Here is a 20,406-nt window from a genome sequence, read left to right on the forward strand (position 1 = left end):
GAGGCTGGCCTGGTGGTAGATAAGGGAAGGGAGGGGGTGAAGGGGAGGATAGGAGTGGGGAGGCTGTTGATTCGGGTTTGTCTAAGGATGATATGGATTGGTTGGAGGATAGGAGGAGGAGGGACAAGAGGAGGAAAACAAGGGGTTCAGTTACCTTAAATCCTAAAGTTTTGCTTTTGGAAAATAAGTTTGGGGTCCTGTCAGATGACGATGATGATGAAGAATGGGACTCATTCAGTTCAGCATCCTCTATGGATGATGAGTGCCAGGGTGCAGCTAAGCGCGCTGGTTCTCCAGGGAGGGGGAGTACTCAGGCTAAGAAACGGCTGCCTCAACTACCCTAATGGCAGTTCCCACTCCGTTAAAAGTGGCAACCATTAATGTTGCCAGCTTAAGATCAGTAAGTGCTCGTCACATGGCCTTATTTTTGCTCAGCGAGTTTGATGCTGACATTTTGTTTTTGCAAGAGACCCATCTGAGTAGTCTGGCTGATATACATCTGGCAAAGAAGGAGTGGAGACGTGGTCCCTCATTTTGGTCTCTTGCGGCTGAGCCTTACAGCGGGGTTGCAGTCCTTTTTTCTGGTATGGTAACGTGCCGGCGGGTAATTGAGGCAGAGATTGGGAGATGCATGGTCTTGGACGTCTCTGTGAGGGGGCAGGACCTGTGCCTGATTAACATCTATGGTCCCCAGACAAAGTGGGACAGGAAATGCCTCTTTACAAAGATTATGCCTTTTCTTTTTACGGCCCAGCAGGTTATCTTTGGAGGTGATTTCAACACCATTACTAGGTCTAAAGTTAGGAGAGGTGTCAGAGATAAGCTTGGCTATGACACCCTTTTTCTTAATATGATAGTAAGGGAAGCAGGTCTGGTAGATGTGCACATTAAGCGCTGCCCAGACAGCACAGGGTTCACGTTTCAGCGAGGTAATAGTCAGAGTAGGATAGATAGGTTTTTTTTAAAGGGAGACTCTGTTTTTTCGACACCTTTGTGTCGGGCAGTGGAGTTTTCTGATCACTGTATTCTATCTGTGAATCTGAATGCCTCAGACATGCCACCTAGGGGAGGGGTATCTGGAGATTGAATTCGGCCCTCCTGGAAGACGAGAGAGTAAGACAATCCTTTGAGGATTTTTTTCAAGCACAGGTAACGATCCTAGACTTTTGCAACAGCAAGTCAGAATGGTGGGAGCTTGTAAAACAGCGGACTGTTGGGCTTTTCAAGGCCATAGGGAAAAAGAAGCAGCAGGATAAGTATATCGCCTACCAGCATTTGCGGAGGAAACTTGACCGCCTTGTTTCGAATGGAGGAGATTCTGGGGCGATCTCTGAGGTGAAGCTCCTCCTTAGGAGACATCAATATGACCGGCACGCCTCTTTGGTTCAGGAGAGGGATTACGAGAAATACCATTCGCCTGACCCTTACCAGAACTGTAAACAGAGCGTAGCAGTTAAGACAGTCAATGGCCTGAAGTACAGTACAGGCTCTCTGACAAAGTCTAGGTCAGGGATCCTGGAGGTTGTCAGGTCATACTGTGCTGATCTCCTGGGAGGAAGGAACTTTGATCGGACAAGGATGTTGGGTTTTTTGGACTCTACACCAGGACTGGAAATTAATGGCCCTTTGATGAATTTGACAGATGAAATCACTGCAGATGAGGTAATCCGGGCTATTGATAAACTGGCCATCAAGAAAACGCCAGGGCCAGGTGGTTTGACAGCCGAATTTTATAAATGTTTTAAGCCGATCCTGGCTCCTTACCTTGCGGAGGTTTTTAATGGCTGTTTGTAAGAGGGTTCTCTCCCTCCTTCCATGAGGCAATCTGCCGTGATCCTTCTGTCAAAGGGTAAAGATCCTTCGATGATTGAGAATTGGCGCCCCATTAGCCTTCTTAATGTCGATAGAAAGATACTGGCAAAGATTTTTTTCTGGCGATTATCACCAGTGGCAGGCAGTTTGTTATCCCACCACCAGCACTGCTTGATCCAAGGTAGAAGCACTTTCTCAGCAGTGTTAGCTGTCCGGAAGGCCTTGGAGCGTTGTAGGGCTGCTGGTTGGGGTAAATCTTTGCTGACATTAGATCAGGCTAAGGCCTTTGATCGGGTTAATCATGAGTACTTATGGCTCCTTCTTGGCAAATATGGCCTGGAGGGGGGTTTCATTGATTGGCTCAAGATTTTGTACAAAGGGGCTGAAAGCTTTCCTCTGGTTAATGGTTGGGTCGGGCAGCCCTCTGTGGTCGGCTCGGGCGTGCGTCAGGGGTGCCAATTGAGTCCTCTGCTTTATGTGTTTGCAATTGACCCCTTTGTCAGAAGGCTAGAGAGTGGACAGTTGTGTGGGGTAACTTTGGGCATCGCTGGTGAGCCTCCATTGAAGGTTGTGGCCTATGCTGATGATGTTTCTGTTTTTGTCTCTGGGACTGGGGAGGCGCAGGAGGTGGTCTCAGTGATAAGGCAGTATACAGAGGCATCAGGTTCAAAGGTCAACCAGGACAAATGTGAAGCTTTCTGGATGGGTGTGGAAGGTGAGAGCTCAGGTGACTATGGCCATGCAAATTGGGTGAACAGGCTGGAGAATGCCGATGCCAAGGTGGCAAGCTGGAAAGGTTGGCGGCTTTCCTTGAGGGAAAAGGTTGACCTGATCAAGACTTACCTGATTCCGATTTTTTTGTATGTCAGTTTTGTTTGCGTTTTGCCAGTTTCTCTCTATACCAGGGTCTATAGTTGTTTCTTCCAGCTGTTATGGGGGAACAGAATAAACCTCGTCAAAAGGAATGTGACTTACCTTCCAAGGCGGAAGGGTGGTCTAGGGATGATCAACCCTGTAGTCTTTTTCTCTCTGATGTTTGTGAAGTAAAATCTTGGTAATATGTTGGCAAAGAGACCGCCTGGGTGGGTTGGTATTTTCCAGTCCTGGTTTAGGCCTTTTCTGCGAGACTGGGAAAATGGTGGGCCAGTGAAAAGCCTGAGGGTCAAGCATGATAAGCTCCCGGCTTATGTTGCCCCATGTTTGAAAATGCTTCGGCAGTGGCAAGTAACGGCAGGAGAAGTCAGATCCCTTCCAAGGAAACTTCTTGAGAAGCGGATCATGAGCTTTGCTTTTTGCGAGCCACTGGCCCTAAGGGATTGCCCAAGCCTGGTTTTTGGGGTGGGTTTGCGATTGATTCATTTGGAGAGAATCCCAATGAAGTTTAGTGATCAGGCTTGGCTTGCCTTTCATGGAAAACTATATGTAAAGGGCAACTTGAAGTTTCTTTCCATGAGTGATCGGGGCTGCCCGAGAGTGGAGTGTGGAGGAGTGGTGGAGTCCATGGATCACTTTCTACTTCAGTGCCCTTTTAATATAGAGGTGTACAAGAGGGTGGGGAGGGCTCTGAGTATACCCTTCCTCCCCCATATGAGTTATGCAAAGTGGGTGTATGGGGCATTCCAGACTCGGCGGGATTATGATTTGGAAACACTTTTTTTAGTTAGTCTAGTAGTCCGTTATTTCACGTGGAGTGCACGGTGTCAGGTATCCTTGCGGAGTAAAATCCTCCCTGTCGATGTGGTGGTGCAGGACATTCTGAGTGAGGTTGGGAAGATTCGGGGTCTTGAGAAAAACAGGTGGCATCAGGAGGCCTGGATAAAGGCATGGAGGAATATCAGGACTCTGTAGCTGATACCTGTTGATCTCGGGGTGTACGGCTTTCTTTCTATCCTTGCTTCACTCCCCTAGATTTTTATATCAAATTAATTTTTGATAAAAGGCTACATGCATGGTGACGGTGATGTTCCTTAGTCTGGCTTCTCGTAGGGATTATGTTTACTTTGTTCTTGTTATTTCTGTTTTGTATTCATATTCAATTATTTTGTAAATATGTTTTATATATTTATTATGGTTTTATTGTATATAAGTTGTTGTTTGTAAGATTTTCAATAAACAAAATTTACCCCTCATAATAAGCACAGCACAGGGATGGTGGGAACCCCTTCATAATAAGCACAGCACAGGGATGGTGGGAACCCCTCATAATGAGCACAGGGATGGTGGGAACCCCTCATAATGAGCACAGCACAGAGATGGTGGGAATCCCTCATAATGGGCACAGCGGGTGTACAGCCCCAGGAACTCAGCACAGGGATGGTGGGAAACTGCCATTCCACTCCTTGTCAGTGAGGGTGTGGTTGCTAGTTTCTTTTGCTCCTGTGCTCCAGAGACCAGGGGCTAGAGTTGCTTCTCTTCCCCAGGAGGGATGCTGGATCCTGGGGAAGAGCCGGGCGGGGCCCCCCTGGATAGGCCTGTGGAAGATTCTGGGCCTACCCAAAGGAGAGATGAGTCCCTGTCAGCCTTTAGACAGAGGACAGTCAGCAAGTGGAGGAAGATTGAGAAGGAGGAGGAGAAGTTGATGGTCTTGATGGCTGAATTCAGGAAGAAAAAGCAGAAAATGTACAGCAAGAAAAGACCGGCTCTGAGACCTGAGTTGAAGGACCTGGAGCAAGCTGTGAGGAGGCAGAAGGATTTGCTGTATTCTCTGAAGGAGAATAGCAGAATATTTAAAGAGAAATATAAAAATGAGGAGCGATTTAATCGCATGAGAAGAGGAGCCGCTTCATGCATGGAGGGTGAGGAGACCAGCGAGGAGATGCAGGTAAAGACAGAGTCAGCAGTGAGTGAGACGGTGGGCCCGGAGGATGAGCCCATCAGTTCAACACCTCAGAAATCTGCTGAGCCCTCAATGGCGGAGGCCTCTGTCCCCTTTCCACCCCAGCAATGTGGACAGGAGGGTGAAGGTTCTGGTATGCTGGAGTTTATCACCAAGCTGGAATCCCCTCCTGATGCGGCTTCCCCGGATGATGATAAGATGGACACCGTTCCTGGCCCTGTGGAAGACAAACCTGTGCCCAGAGCGAGATCCACCATAAAGTCTGCAACAACTGGGAAGAAATCTGACCCCACCATCAGCCATGACATTGCTGTGGTGACAACACAGCAAGCAGGTACAGTGTGTGTGCAAGATGGTGTGAACTTTAATGACAATGCATCTGCTAATAACTGTCAGCATCAGTCTGCGGAAAGGTCCATGGACAATACAGGGACTTTGCCTGGACCAGGCACTGCGGTTGTGAATGATGGAGGAGATGCTGGGTGCAGTGGTGCCACAACTCCCCAGGAGTGTGCAGTGGACAGGACTGGAGCTGTGTGTACAGAGCAAGGGGAGGGGGTGGGTCCTGACTCTGCTATCCCAGCTGAATCAGACTCTTTGCCAGCAGGTTTGAATGTGTCTAAGGACAAGACTGTGAATACTGGGGGTGTCAAAAAATCCTATGCTGGTGTTGCTGCTGCTGGATCTGGGAAGGGGGAACAAGCAGGGAAGGAGCATGGGAATGTTTTGTCTTCCTCCCTGTTTAAAAGGAGGAATGTTGTGCAGCTGAGGTGGGAAGGCGGTGGTATCCCCCCACATAGGAGGGCGGTGGTGGATAAGATTCTACAGATGGGGTTCACGCCCGCAGATATCTTCGCCCTGATCAGTCCGGCAGGTTCCTATGAGTATGATTTGTCCTTTCTCCGTCCGGAGTCTTTGGACATATTTTGGGAGAAATATGAGCGTGTGTGTAGGGGCCTGCCGGACTGGAAGGGGCTCATGCCCAAGCTTGTCTCCCACCAGCCCCTCATTAAAGTGGTCACAATTCTGGTCCGCAATGAGTCCATACCACAGGGGGATTTATGTATATGGTTGAGAAGGTATGGAGACGTCCTGAGCCCCCTAAAGAAGATTCTGAATGACCGGGGAATATGGACGGGGGGATGGTCTGTACAGTTAAAACTAAAGATCATTGATAATGTCGTCCAGCATCTGCCATCCTCAGCTTTCCTGGGGAGGGACAGGCTGACCATCTTCTATCCGGGCCAGCCAAAGCTCTGCAATAAGTGTGGAGACAAAAGTCACCTTGCATCCTCCTGTCCAGTGATGAAGTGCACTCTGTGCCAGGGTATAGGACATCTGGCTAAGGATTGTAACATCATAAGGTGCAATCTGTGCAATGCGGTGGGACATCCTTACAGTCAGTGTCCTGAGGCAATGCACAATAAGCCTGAGCTCATGAGAGAGTTCTTCCGCCTGGACATGGAGGATGCTCAGAGCTCAACAGCTGGAGGGCCTGTGAGTCCATTTGAGTCTGTGCCAACACCCAATGTGTCCGTGTCTCCCCAGTCTGTGCCAATTCCCAATGTGTCAGTATCTCCCCAGTCTGTGGTGCCCCAGTCTGTGCCAATTCCCAATGTGTCAGTGTCTTCCCAGTCTGTAGGTAAGGTGTCAGTTGCAGAGAATGTGTCCAATCCTTCTGTGTCTTCTAAAATTGCAGAGGCAGCAAGAGGTGCTGAGGCAGGTGCATCAGGTGCGGTGCCAGTCCCCCTCCCTCGACGCTGCAGGGTTCCTGTTAAGGATCGTGGGGTGCAGAGGAGTGGGGAGGATGGTGAAGAGACTGGCCTGGTGGTGGATAAGGGAAGGGAGAGTGGAGGGGAGGGGGAGGATAGGTGTGGGGAGGCTGCTGACTCCGGGTTGTCCAAGGATGATATGGAGTGGTTGGAGGATAAAAGGAGGAGAGGCAAAAGGAAGGGAAAAAAAGGAGGTACAGTTACCTTAAGTCCTGAGGTTTTGCCTTTGGCGAATAAATTTAAGGTGCTGTCTGATGAGGATGATGATGAAGATGAATGGGGCTCATTTAGTTCAGCATCCTCTATGGATGAAGAGTTCCAGGGTGCAACGAAGCGCGCTGGTTCTCCAGGGAGGGGGAGTAGTCAGGTTAGGAAACGGCCCCAACTACTTTAATGGCAGTTCCCACTCACTTTATATAAAAGGCTATATGCACGGTGATGCTCTTTAGTCTGGCTCCCCCGTAGGGATTATGTTGTGCGCAATTTTGGTTTGCACCGTTTATTATGTTCTTGTGTGTTTTTTATTATTTGCTTTTTGTTTTGTTCTGTATAGTCATATTCAATTATTTTGTAAATATGTTTTATTTATTATGGTTTTATTGTATATAAGTTGTTGTTTGTAATATTTTTCAATAAACAAAATTAACCCCTCATAATGAGCACAGCACAGGGATGGTGGGAACCCCTCATAATGAGCACAGCACAGAGATGGTGGGAATCCCTCATAATGGGCACAGCGGGTGTACAGCCCCAGGAACTCAGCACAGGGATGGTGCGAACCCCTCATAATGAGAACAGCGGGTTACAGACCCGGGAACTCAGCACAGGGATGGTGGGAACCCCTCATAATGAGCACAGCGGATGTACAGCCCCAGGAACTCAAAGGGATGGTGGGAACCAGGGCTCAAGTCCTGCGGGAACGCATGGGAACGAAGTTCTTGCACTTTTTTCACAGCAGGAACTCAGTTCCCTTTGCAGGACTAGAGCAGCACAGGGATGGTGGGAACCCCTCATAATGAGCACAGCACAGGGATGGTGGGAACCCCTCATAATGAGCACAGCACAGGGATGGTGGGAACCACTCATTATGAGCACAGCAGGGGTACAGCCCCAGGAACTCAGCACAGCACAGGGATGGTGGGAACCCCTCATAATGGGGCACAGCAGGTGTACAGACCCGGGAACTCAGCACAGCACAGGGATGGTGGTAACCCCTCATAATGAGCACAGCACAGGGATGGTGGGAACCACTCATTATGAGCACAGCAGGGGTACAGCCCCAGGAACTCAGCACAGCACATGGATGGTGGGAACCCCTAATAATGGGGCACATAAGGTGTACAGACCCGGGAACTCAGCACAGGGATGGTGGGAACCCCTCATAATGAGCACAGCGGATGTACAGCCCCAGGAACTCAGCAAAGGGATGGTGGGAACCCCTCATAATGAGCACAGCACAGGGATGGTGGGAACCCCTTATGATAAGCACAGCAGGGGTACAAACCTAGCAACTCAGCTCAGCTCAGCACAGGGGTGGTGGGATGTGGCACAGCTGAAGTACAGCCCCAGGAACTCACTGGTGCCACTGGCAGTTTCACACTGAGCCGTTCAGTTACAATGCAAAGACTAGCTGTGAGAAGTGATGTCGGGGTGGGCGGGGACCTGGGGTGGGCGGGACTCCCACACTGTAGCTATCAAACACCAGCCAATGATTGGGCTGCTTAAGAAAGTGGATGGAGCCACATACATGTAGTGGCCCGCCCAGATTCCATCCCATTAGCTGCTGCCTTCTGGGTCCCACCCATCCCGTGTCCCACCCACCCCAAAATCACACTGAAATCTCTCAGCAGCTCTTCTCTCTGCATTCAGCATGACTATTGCCTCCTGGGATTGATGACAAACATCTCCCAGGAGGCATTGCAGAGAGGAGCGAAGGTGCTCTGACGCGGCCGCATAATACACTGAGGAGGAGATAAAACTGAGTTTTTAAAAGAAGAAAAAAATATATGCCAATTCGTTTTAAGCCCCCAGAGCAGCTTGGGATGCAGAGGACTTAAAAAAAGTGGGTGGAACTCCACTTTAAGTTCTTCCCATAAAACAAAGCATGTCTCATGAACAATGCCACATATTGTTGATTTGCCAACCTAGTGGAGACTTCCGAAAGAATTGCCTGTAGTCAGGTACCTTAAACAAAATTTAACTGGCTGTGCATGAAGCTAGGGTAGGTTTTATTTCTCCTACCTATGGAATTTTGCTGCCAGCCCCCTCTCATGGGCTGAACAGCATTGGCTGCTACCAGGCTGTGGATATATGCGCATTTGCTCCTATGAACTTTGGTTTCTCTTGCCCCGCCAGAGATCCCAGCCAAACTTTTGTTTGTACTCTATATACATGACATGTTTTGTTGAACATATATAATCGAAGTTCTTTTGAGCTTATATTGTATGCATATGTTAAAATTGTTTTATTCTTTTTCATCTCTTTAGAGTAATCTAGAGAGACGATCTTGTCCTAATTCCCCTGAAGAAGCCAAGAGGCGAAACTAGTAGGGTCGACCTGATCGAAAAAATTATTTCTAGATCTTGCTCCCACAAAATAATTTATGCACTATCTGTATATTGAATTACTATATTTTGTAAAAATTGAATGAATAAACCTTTTTTATATATTTTTATATATACATACATACTTTGTCTGGTTTTCTTCATCGCACCGCAATAATCCCCCCAACTCTTCCAAAAAATTCCCCTCCTTTGAATCTATTTTGGGATGAGGTGCTGTATCCTTTTTTAGGACTCTCGATCACATACCCCCCAATCTACCACGTATTTAGGTGTTTCAATTCACCGTCCAATCCGTGGTCGACAGTCCTTATAATAAACCAGACAAACTGTGTTATTTTTTTCTTTGTCTTTCCCCTTTTTTCTTTATAAGAATTGTGATATTATTTTCCTAAAAAAAATTTTTTTGGTACTTTTTGTAAGAACTGATATTTCTATAACTGTAGATACACAAAATAACGATTTATTTAATATAGTTGGTTGATAGTAGCCTAAATACCGGTATTGGTGTACATCGTTAAACATGGCCGACTTCTGTGGGGCAGCCTGGGAGGATTTGATGTCCAGAATCCAGTCCTCCCAGAAAGAGGCCAAAATGTCGGATGAGGACTTAGATAAAATCTTCATGCGACTACAACGCCTTTTGGAAAAGAAGGCCAGAATCTATTGGCATAAAGCCTATTTTGAAAAATACATGGAAAATCATGTGGTCCCTTGGGGTTTACGAATCCAAATTTTCCCTAACGTACGTAAAATCAATGATTCCTTGAAGCAGTCATGGGAGCATAATTTACCAACTTGTTCTCAGGAAATGATTAGTATATTGTGTAAACAATATGAAAGTGAATTGGAGGAAATAGATGTCCAAATTGGTAATTGGTACTCTGATTGTGTACTTGCTTCGGTCTCCCCCAGGTTTGTCTCTCGTGACAAACATCTGAGGGCATACCTTGAGGAGTACACACTGAGTATCATTAGTACTAAAGAAGGAAAGTTCCAACGAGATAAACAAGCTCATGAAAATGGTTATGCCTATAAGTGGAACCAGGATACACCCTCTAAGTATACTAAACCCTCAAATTTCGAGGGTCCTAAAACTCAAAACAATATACCAAATACAGGTTCTGCTTCTGTCTCTGTCTCTCCAAGTACCTCAACCACGTATCATGACTTCCTAAGAGACGAAAGGGAGATCGCACTGCTGCGTCACTGGAATCACTACATCGCACTTTCGGCCCGCCCGGTAACCGTAAGTCACAAACAACTCACAATATTCCACTAAATACGCACTGGTCCACCCCATTACAGGGTAGACCATCCATCGCGGTTAAGGCCTCTAACCCCACACTACTACCATCAGTTGGGATTATCCCCTCTATCCCCTCCGCTCTATCCTCGTCCATCATACGACGGGTAAGCGAACCTCTCATTCCTACAATGTTTCCATCTAACACACAGTTAATCGATCCCAAGATTGCTCCCATTTTTTTAGGGAAAAATCAGGAACAAAACCCAACACCTACTCCTCAAGCTCCAATGTTGGCACTTCAGGACTAGAGGTAATCAACCTTTCAAGTGAAAACCTGACCACTGAACAAATCCATGTACTTGGCCTTGGACTAACTTTTTGCCCATCAGCTGATATGGACAAATTTCAGCTGATAAAAGACACACATTTATTTGCTCGACGCTTACTATTTAAGGTTCTTTATGATAAACCGAAACAATCAGACGGCATTGATTTTTCATTGATGGATTACACTGATCGGGAACTCCAGGCAATGGATGACCTGATGTGTCTATGGGAGGAGGGTCAGACTGGAGATGATACCACACCAAGATCTGTTGGTCTGGTCGTCTCTGGTGTGACCTTCCCTCCCCCGGCTTCATACAAGCCCAAATCGAGATCTTTTCCATCTTTACAGATGAATCCCAACCTTTGGGCTTTTGTTCAACAAGTGACAAATGAAATTCAACTTATGGACTTGAACAGGAGGGTTGATAAAAACTTGTCCCCTGCTCTGTTGAAAGCTGTGTCTGACTTGCAAAACCATCCCGGATTGATCATAAAGCCAGCCGATAAAGGCGGAAACGTCGTTGTCATGGATGTCGGGGCATATGAGTCCATGTGCCTCGACATCCTTGGCAACAAAGACTGGTACAGACCGATCTCTAAGACTTTAATAGAAAACTTCAATAAGGAGTACTATGAACTGATTTTTGAAGCCTATCAAAAAGGCACGATCGATTTAAATACCTGGAATTTTTTGAACGTGAGGGAATCCAAAATCCCTACATTCTATGCACTACCAAAAGTTCATAAATCTTTAGAACATCCCCCAGGTCGACCGATCGTTTCGGGATGCAACGGTTTAACAGAAAAAGCCAGCACCTTGGTGGACAGATATTTGTTACCACATGTTACGTCTCTTCCCTCTTATGTAAAGGACACCATCCACCTGCTCCAAACTCTGGATGGTAAGTCCATTCCACCTGGATCTTGGCTGGTGGCCCTCGACGTGGAGAGTCTGTATAACTGTATACCACACTCCAAAGGCCTTGAAATTATATCCATAGAATTACAGGCACGTGGCCTAAACTCTGATCCCTACAATGCTTTTGTCCTGAAACTTTTGAAGTTTATCTTAACAAGAAATGTATTTATGTTCGACTCCTCCCACTTCCTCCAGATACAGGGAGTGGCTATGGGGACCAAGTGTGCCCCCAGCTACGCTAACCTGTATCTGGGGGGGTGGGAGAAGGAAATCTTTTCGAACATATGTCTGTCAAAACTGTTGTCTAAGGCCATTAAATGGTACAGATATATAGACGACATACTGATTTTGTGGTATGGCTCTAGGGAGGAACTCACACTCCTTATGCAATTATTGGCTATTAACACCTTCAACCTAAAGTTCACCATGGAATGTAGCCAAACTGATGTAAGTTTCCTGGATCTGCGTATCCATGTTGACCGTATGGGTCGCTTGCATACATCACTGTATCGCAAGCCGTCTGCGGGCAACACTGTTTTGCACGCGACCAGTGCCCACCCTGAACCACTCTTGGATAGCATTCCTTACAGCCAGTTCCTGAGGCTCAAAAGAAACTGCACCAGAGACACAGATTTCCACGCTGCAGCTAATGATCTATACTGTAGATTACTCTCCAGGGGCTACAGTCGATCCTTGCTCAAAAGATCATTCAACAAGGTGATCAGACTAGACCGATCTAATCTTATTTATTCAAATGCCAACAAACAACCTAATAAAACTGACTCTATCAGAATAGTGACCAAATTTTCGCAACAGCATATTCAAATGCGACAGATTTGTAAAAAATTTTGGCCCCTACTTCTAGCCGACAATACGATATCAAAATATATAAAACCATATCCTGAAATCACATTTAAACGGACTCCCTCACTGAGGGATCGCCTTGTCCAAAGTCACCACACCAGAAAGGAATGTGAGACATCTACTATTAAAGGTACTTTTTCTTGTGGTAACTGTGACATTTGTCGGTTTATATATACCAATGACGTCACTCTTTTACCCAACGGTCGCATTCACAAACTAAAGTTCCGTGTCACCTGTCAATCGGTGGGCGTCGTCTACTTGGCATCTTGCCAATGTGGATGTTTCTATGTTGGCAAGACCAAGAGACTGTTTTTTAAACGCATTAGAGACCATGTCAACCCTCTATATAAGCGTCTAATGACCACTGCTTTAAATAGACATGTAGGTTGCCTACATGACTTTGATCTTAACGCTGTAAGTTTCTCAGCCCTGGAGCATGTTCCTATACATGTTCGAGGTGGAGGAATTGACCAGACCTTACTCCAACTTGAAACCAAATGGATACATCAGTTAGATGCCACTAAATTTCCGGGGTTGAACGAATATATCAGTTTCAAGCCCTTTCTGTGAAAGAAATATTTATAAGAAATTCTATTATTATTAAATAAAATGGTGTGGCCTCTACGTTATTCCATCTAAGAAAGGTGTTATGGTCTGGTCATTTCCTCCCTCCTCATTACATCCTGCTCTATTGCCACTCTCCAGCAGGTCCTACATGTATTCTACTTTGACCACCAAACTCTTTGCCCCATATTCCACCTAGTGGGCAAGTTCCGGCACTGGCTAAAATCAACCCACCTGCTCCCATTTATGATGGGGGCAATAATGTGTTATATATTGCTATATATCATTATAACAACCACATTTACTTCCTTTGAATATTGATGTATAATTTATGAATCAATAATAATGTTGTCGATTTTTGATTGTATGTATTGAAATATACTGAATACATATGTTTGTACATATAGTGTAAACCCTACATTTTTCATTTTATTGGTAAATATGTTGTATATAATTTTTTATTTTGGCTTGGGTCTCTGGCTTGGCAATTTTTCCTTTCTGGGTTCACCTATATGTGGGACTAGCTTGAGCCCGAATTAGTTCTGGAGGTAATGCGCATCCTTCCCAATAAGCCACTACAGCCCTTTTCCATACATCAGCCCATTCACATCCCTGTTCAGGGTCTCTCTCCCCTTCTTATTAGTGATTTTTTGTTTGTCTTAATTCTTTATTATATTTTGACTTCTACAATATATGATCTACTGCTTTTGCTTTCATGTTTGATTGCTTGGTTTGCCTTGATCAGTCAGCTTGCGGTCATGGTCCACGCCGCTCTGTGTATGTGTGACTGTTTTGGTGCTGCTGGCTGGCAATCGCTCTCTTTTAGTGCTCTGTGTTCCTCCCCTCTGCACTCATACGTTTCCTTCCTTTTTTCCTTTTTCTCCAGAGTGCGGCTCTGCTGATTGGCCGGTGTCATCATATGACACGGCTGCTTCAGCGCTAAGGAGTGTGGGAATTGTAGGCATCTCAGCGACCATGTGACCTCTGAGATCCAATCGCGATGCACCCGCCTCCCCAACAGGCTATATATAGCATGATATGATCATTATTTGTCTGCTACCAACAGGGTACTGACAGATGTCTTTATTCCTCTTAAAGATAGGTAAGTTTCCATCCTGCAACCATTCACTCTCCTCACTATTGTCTCCTCTGTGTAAGGTTTGAATACTTATGGCTAAACCTTCACTTTTTCATTTATTTTCATTCATTTTCTACCCTTTTTAAAGGAGATTATCTGTGGACTTTTCAGCTGCAATTGACTGGTCCTTGATTTTTGCTGCAAACGACTATCCTTTGACTTTCTATCACCAGCTGATGTTTGCTTGCACTCAGACTGTTCATCTAGTTAAATACTCCATGTAAGTTGATCCCTTGCTTACACTTAATAATTTATTTACCCATGTTCTCACTAACTTTATGAAGTATATTAAATCTATTCAAACACTTTTTTTTTTTTTTTTTTTTTCTCAGATGAATTGAGGCTCTTCAGTGCACATGTTATTGTCTTACTTAATTCCCCTGTATTCACCTTGATTTTATTACGCTTCAAGGTATGGCTGTTTTACATATATTAACCCTATTGACTCTATTATGGATTTGTTTAATTAGTTGAAACAGATCATAATTTAATAACACATATTCTAACATAGATTCTTTGTCTTCTGTATTTTTAAGTCCTGTCAGTTGAACTTGGATTTCAATATCCACCCTGAGGGGGTTTTTCCTTGACTGGCTGTGCATGAAGCTAGGGTAGGTTTTATTTCTCCTACCTATGGAATTTTGCTGCCAGCCCCCTCTCATGGGCTGAACAGCATTGGCTGCTACCAGGCTGTGGATATATGCGCATTTGCTCCTATGAACTTTGGTTTCTCTTGCCCCGCCAGAGATCCCAGCCAAACTTTTGTTTGTACTCTATATACATGACATGTTTTGTTGAACATATATAATCGAAGTTCTTTTGAGCTTATATTGTATGCATATGTTAAAATTGTTTTATTCTTTTTCATCTCTTTAGAGTAATCTAGAGAGACGATCTTGTCCTAATTCCCCTGAAGAAGCCAAGAGGCGAAACTAGTAGGGTCGACCTGATCGAAAAAATTATTTCTAGATCTTGCTCCCACAAAATAATTTATGCACTATCTGTATATTGAATTACTATATTTTGTAAAAATTGAATGAATAACCTTTTTTATATATTTTTATATATACATACATACTTTGTCTGGTTTTCTTCATCGCACCGCAATAATCCCCCCAACTCTTCCAAAAAATTCCCCTCCTTTGAATCTATTTTGGGATGAGGTGCTGTATCCTTTTTTAGGACTCTCGATCACATACCCCCCAATCTAAAATTTAAACAATAAATTAGTATTATTTTCTCTGTTTTTCAGTGCAATACATAAAGAGAAGGTGGCGAAGTATGCGGGATGCCTTCAAAAAATATAATCGACACCTCAGAGAAGTGAAGAGTGGCTCGGGGGCAAGAGTACCCTATATGTATGATAAAAAAAAAAAAAAAAGGAATATAACTGCGCTAAACCAGAAACGTACACAAAAATGTACAGATCTTGTGATATATGGAAATACAATGGACAGATGCCCAAGTGTGTATCAAAAGTACAGGCCACAAAAACGGTGGCCTATTAGTAATTATGTGACTAAATACTATACGATTGGGTTCCAGGTCCAGGTCCCTGGATGCCCAAATCTAAAAGTGAAAAATAAACAAATATAAACAAATAAATGACTGTAACTTGTGTCACGGCTATCAATCTATCACCAATTTTGCAGTAAGTGATATTGCACAATACACGGATATTGTGACATAAATGATTAATTTTGTGAAAAGTCCAGGAAAAAAAGGAAGTCCATAATGGCCATGGATGTGACCTGTGTTTACATTCTGTGACCGGCGCTCCGCAGACTAGGCCGAAGCCGCGGCCTCACCTAAAAAATCCTGCCCACAGCTCGCCGCGATCCTGGGAAAAGACCGCGAGGTTCCAGCAAGGCTGCTAACATAAAACAAGGATACCCTCCAAGGGATACCAACATTTCCTTTCTTTTGGCTTATGTGAATATCATTGTGGAGTCTGCCTGCATCTGGATACCAACATCGCATTTTTGAGGAGCTACATGCTGGGCTTGGTCCTTAGGGACCTTTCAATCTGGTAAGCGGCTTACGATCACTGGTGGTGGATTCACTTTTGGATAATCTATTTCACGGATAATCGCATGGTTAACCATCCGCACGGGTGTTTTTCACAGCCCATTATGGACTTCCTTTTTTTCCTGGACTTTTCACAAAATTAATCATTTATGTCACAATATCCGTGTATTGTGCAATATCACTTACTGCAAAATTGGTGATAGATTGATAGCCGTGACACAAGTTACAGTCATTTATTTGTTTATATTTGTTTATTTTTCACTTTTAGATTTGGGCATCCAGGGACCTGGAACCCAATCGTATAGTATTTAGTCACATAATTACTAATAGGCCACCGTTTTTGTGGCCTGTACTTTTGATACACACTTGGGCATCTGTCCATTGTATTTCCATATATCACAAGATCTGTACATTTTTGTGTACGTTTCTGGTTTAGCGCAGTTATCTTCCTTTTTTTCTGTATTTTTTGTGTTTTGTTTGACATAATAATTGCTGCTTATCATTTAAATTTACCTACTTAGCGCAGTTGCTCCCTCTTTTCCATTTCTATATGTATGATGGTGACCTAGATATTCTAAAACCACTCATAGAGATGAGAGAGTAAGTTATCATCTACATCATCAATGTATCGGGCCTACATCTTTATTATTTTGCATTATTAACTTAAAATCTTTCTTTAAATACAGGACCGAAGCTAGTTGGGATGAACAAGACGTGTTAGAGGATCAACCGGAGAGCCATTCTGAGGCACAATCAGAGGCACCAGTAGATACAGTTTTGATGGAACCAAATGAGGATCTCACACAAATCCAAATCTGTTCGAATCTATGGTTAGATAACACAGAAGAGGAATCTGTAGTGGCAGAGCCGATCCCTGGGCCCTCCTCTGCTCATGCAAGCATTGCTTGGCCTACCAAAGTGGTGCGTAAGCGAGCGCCAGTATCGCAGACGGACATAAGTGAGCATCTACTAGATATGTTACAAAAAATGTCTGAAAAGGTGGATGCTTTCTTATGTCCGGCTACGATACTGGCGCTCAATTTTGTCCCTTTAATAAAAAAAGTTCGACCTGAGCAATATTTGGAAATGAGAACCACTATAGAACAAGTTCTGCAGTCGTTTTCACTGCCAAGTGAGGAACCAACATCTGAAAGGCCATATGTGCCACAAGCTAAATCTCACATTCACTTCCCAATGTCAGGCCAGTACCCGAAACAGGGACACAAACCTTACCCCTATGTTCCTCCATCCTATCCTTCCAGTTTTCAAGAGGCGACTTCTATATATGATTCACAACAACACAGGTGAATTGCCTATCCCATCCCATCCCCAATTCCTTTAATTAGGCCACCCACTCAAATTCAGGGGATGTATGTGCCACAGCATCATGGTGAGTCTAGCCATGCTTCCAGCACTGCCATTGCTAAAAATCCTTCTGTAAGTCTATACTCCACTGAGGCTGCATTATTCAAAAGAACATATCAGAATATATAAAGTTTGAGTTCTGCCCACAGTTAACGAGCATGTGTGCATTTTTTGTTTAAAAATTTGGCCTGAGGTATTTTTATGTTGGCTATTTGAGCTATTATTTTTTAGACAAAAAAAAAAAGAAAAAAAGATTTTTGTGGTTATCTTCTGTCTGGTTATTCATTTCTAATTACACATGATGGATAGTTATACACACTTAATATTCCATGCTCACAAATAACTATGACAATGGACATAGGTGGTTAAAAGTACCTTAATGTGATGAGTAATCTTTCTGCAGGCTGGATGCTTGCTCTGTAGCATGTGTTCTGTCGCTCCAACCTAGGGTACATTATTCCTAACAATTCATCAAAACTTAAAAAAAAAAAGAAATGGAAAGAAAAAAATAATCAATACATATACTATGTAACTATGGAACAATGGAGAATCAAATAGGCAAGGGAAAAATAATATTACCTATTTATTGACATGCGCCTATAATCAAAAAACTTGTCTTCATGCCCATGGAGATCTTCATACAAGATCATGAACTGCCCTCTTTAATCCCTATTTGCAATGATGGGATGAACCCAGTATCATCTTCTTCTCCTCCTCCTCCTCCTCCTTCTCTCAACTTTCAGCAAGATTGCTGCTGTTGCAGCAACAACTGTAGGCATGATCATGGGCAGGGCAGCACACATTTCTTCTGAAATCCAATTCCACACAATACTGACTGCTGGACAACCAGGAAGAGTCCAAGAAAGGTCACTCCCTTTTATTAGCTACATAATCACACAGCTAACAATGATTGGCAGCTCTGAAGATAATTTTTTTCAAATTCGCAGCTGATAGAGAAATTCGCAAAGACAACGCAGCTCAAAAACGCAACGCACTAGTGTGAATCCGGCCTAAAAGAGAAGAGAGGTGTCTCTAAGTGTAGCGATATGGTTAAATTTAATGAAGGTACAACATTTAGCAACTCACATGGTTGATGATTAAAAGAGGCACATCTAAGTATGCAGGCATCCGGGGTAAGAGAGAGAGAGAGGAGCGGCACCACTCTGAGTGCAGTACATCAGTTAAAATTCAATTTTAAATAAAAGTAAGATCAAGTTAAACCACGTAGTGATGAAAGATATCTGCTGCAAGGTATTATGGACTGTATGGCATAGAGTCAGCTCCAGAATCCAGGGTGAGAAACTGACAGGGAGCTGGTCTGTGGGATAATTTCAGCAGCAGTAAAAGTAAAAGCACTTATGATGTTGATTGGGTAGTCACTTGAAGAGACTGCTGGGGAGAACCTAAAAGAAAAGGAAAAAGATACTTAAGACTTAATTGTCATCCGGAAGGAAATCTCCCCCATTGTTTTTCTCTCTCCCTGGTGTTTCACTTTATTTTAGGAGAGAAGGAATAAATAATATCAATTGATCCTCTTAATATGACCGGGAAACAGCGGGCAAAGGAACAGATAACAAAGCATCAGTATCAGCTGCCTCAGGAAGGAGCTCTGATTACACGCGCAGCAAAGAATCAGGTAAACCAAGCAAAGGCAGCAGCAGCAAAATTAGAGCGCTTGCCTGAACCACCCTGTCACCTGCAAAACCCTTACAGTCGGCTCAAGCAGGGCCTTCAGTGGCAAGAAAAAGTCAAGGTAGTGCTCAAGCATTAGTGAGCCCGGCAACGACACCGACGGTATCAAGCACCAAAAAAATGAATACCAAAGGGATAGGGGGGGGCAGGAAAATCCAGCGTAGTAATTGCTACTGTAAGCTCCTCTAACCCAGTTGAGGTAAGCATGGAAGGTGGTGCGGTAGGAAGTGAAGGAGAGCCCACACTGAGGGAACTTCTGCACGCCATAAATGCCTGCAAAGAAATGGTAACTGGTGTGGACATACAGTTGAAAAGTATTAAAGAAGAAATGGTCTCAATGGGGGGAAAGTTGAGAGAGACAGTAGAAAGAACTGCCGCGCTGGAAGAAAGAGTAAGTGCAGCAGAGGAAATTTTGCTCCCACTTAGACAAGAAGTTATGGGACTGAAAAAACAAATAGTTAATCAGGCCGCAAAAATTTATGAACTAGAGAACAGAAACCGAAGAAGCAACATCAGAATAATAGGCATGCCCGAACGGAGTGAGGGAGCGGATCCAGTAGCATTCCTGGAGGGATGGCTTAAGGAGGAATTTGGGGCTACATAATTTTCACCTTTCTTTTGTATCGAACGAGCCCATCGATTTCCTTTTAAATCCCGACAAGCAAGTGAATATCCGAGATCTTTGCTTATAAAAATGCTTAATTATAGTGATAAAGCGACCCTATTCCGGAAGGCTAGAGAAAATAGGGAGATTGCCTATAAAGGGGCAAAAATCTCATTATATCAGGACTTCTCCCTGGACCTCCAGAGACAAAGAGCGGCATTTAGGCCAATTAAGCGAACTCTCCAGCAAAATAAGATGACGTATGCCCTGCTTTACCCTGCTCGACTGCGAGTTACTACAACTGACAGTGCAAGTTTTTTCGATTCACCAACAAATGTAGAAGAATGGCTTGAGAAAAATAAGAAAAAGGACATAGTATTTTGAACACCATGAGATAAGAAACCAACTGGACTAACGGGACTTTTTTATTTTTTTGCAATAATGGAATGGGGGAGGTCTGATGAATTCAAAGTTAACATTAGGTGTGGGTGAGGGGGGGAGGTGGGGGGTGGGAGAAGGGTTGGGGAGGAGGGTTGATGGGTGGGAAAGCCACACCACAAATAAATACTGGAATAGGGTGTAAACACAAATTTTGTTATTAAGGGCCAAATAGGTCTATCAGAAGATATAGGATTATCACATTGGTGGATCGGGTAGGAATGGGCGTATTAAAAA

At 44.2% G+C, this 20,406-nt stretch overlaps 1 long non-coding RNA gene across 1 annotated transcript; it reads left to right on the forward strand.

Annotated features, from left to right (window-relative positions):
* The first annotated feature begins 13,959 nt into the window (after positions 1-13,959).
* LOC120927089 lies at positions 13,960-15,020 on the forward strand. The gene is made up of 5 exons (XR_005747030.1): positions 13,960-14,006; positions 14,131-14,262; positions 14,375-14,454; positions 14,579-14,653; positions 14,919-15,020. It is a non-coding gene; the product is annotated as an uncharacterized LOC120927089 (long non-coding RNA).
* Positions 15,021-20,406: the final 5,386 nt, after the last annotated feature.

The sequence above is a fragment of the Rana temporaria genome, chromosome 2 (assembly GCF_905171775.1).
Source record: "Rana temporaria chromosome 2, aRanTem1.1, whole genome shotgun sequence".
NCBI lineage: Eukaryota > Metazoa > Chordata > Amphibia > Anura > Ranidae > Rana > Rana temporaria.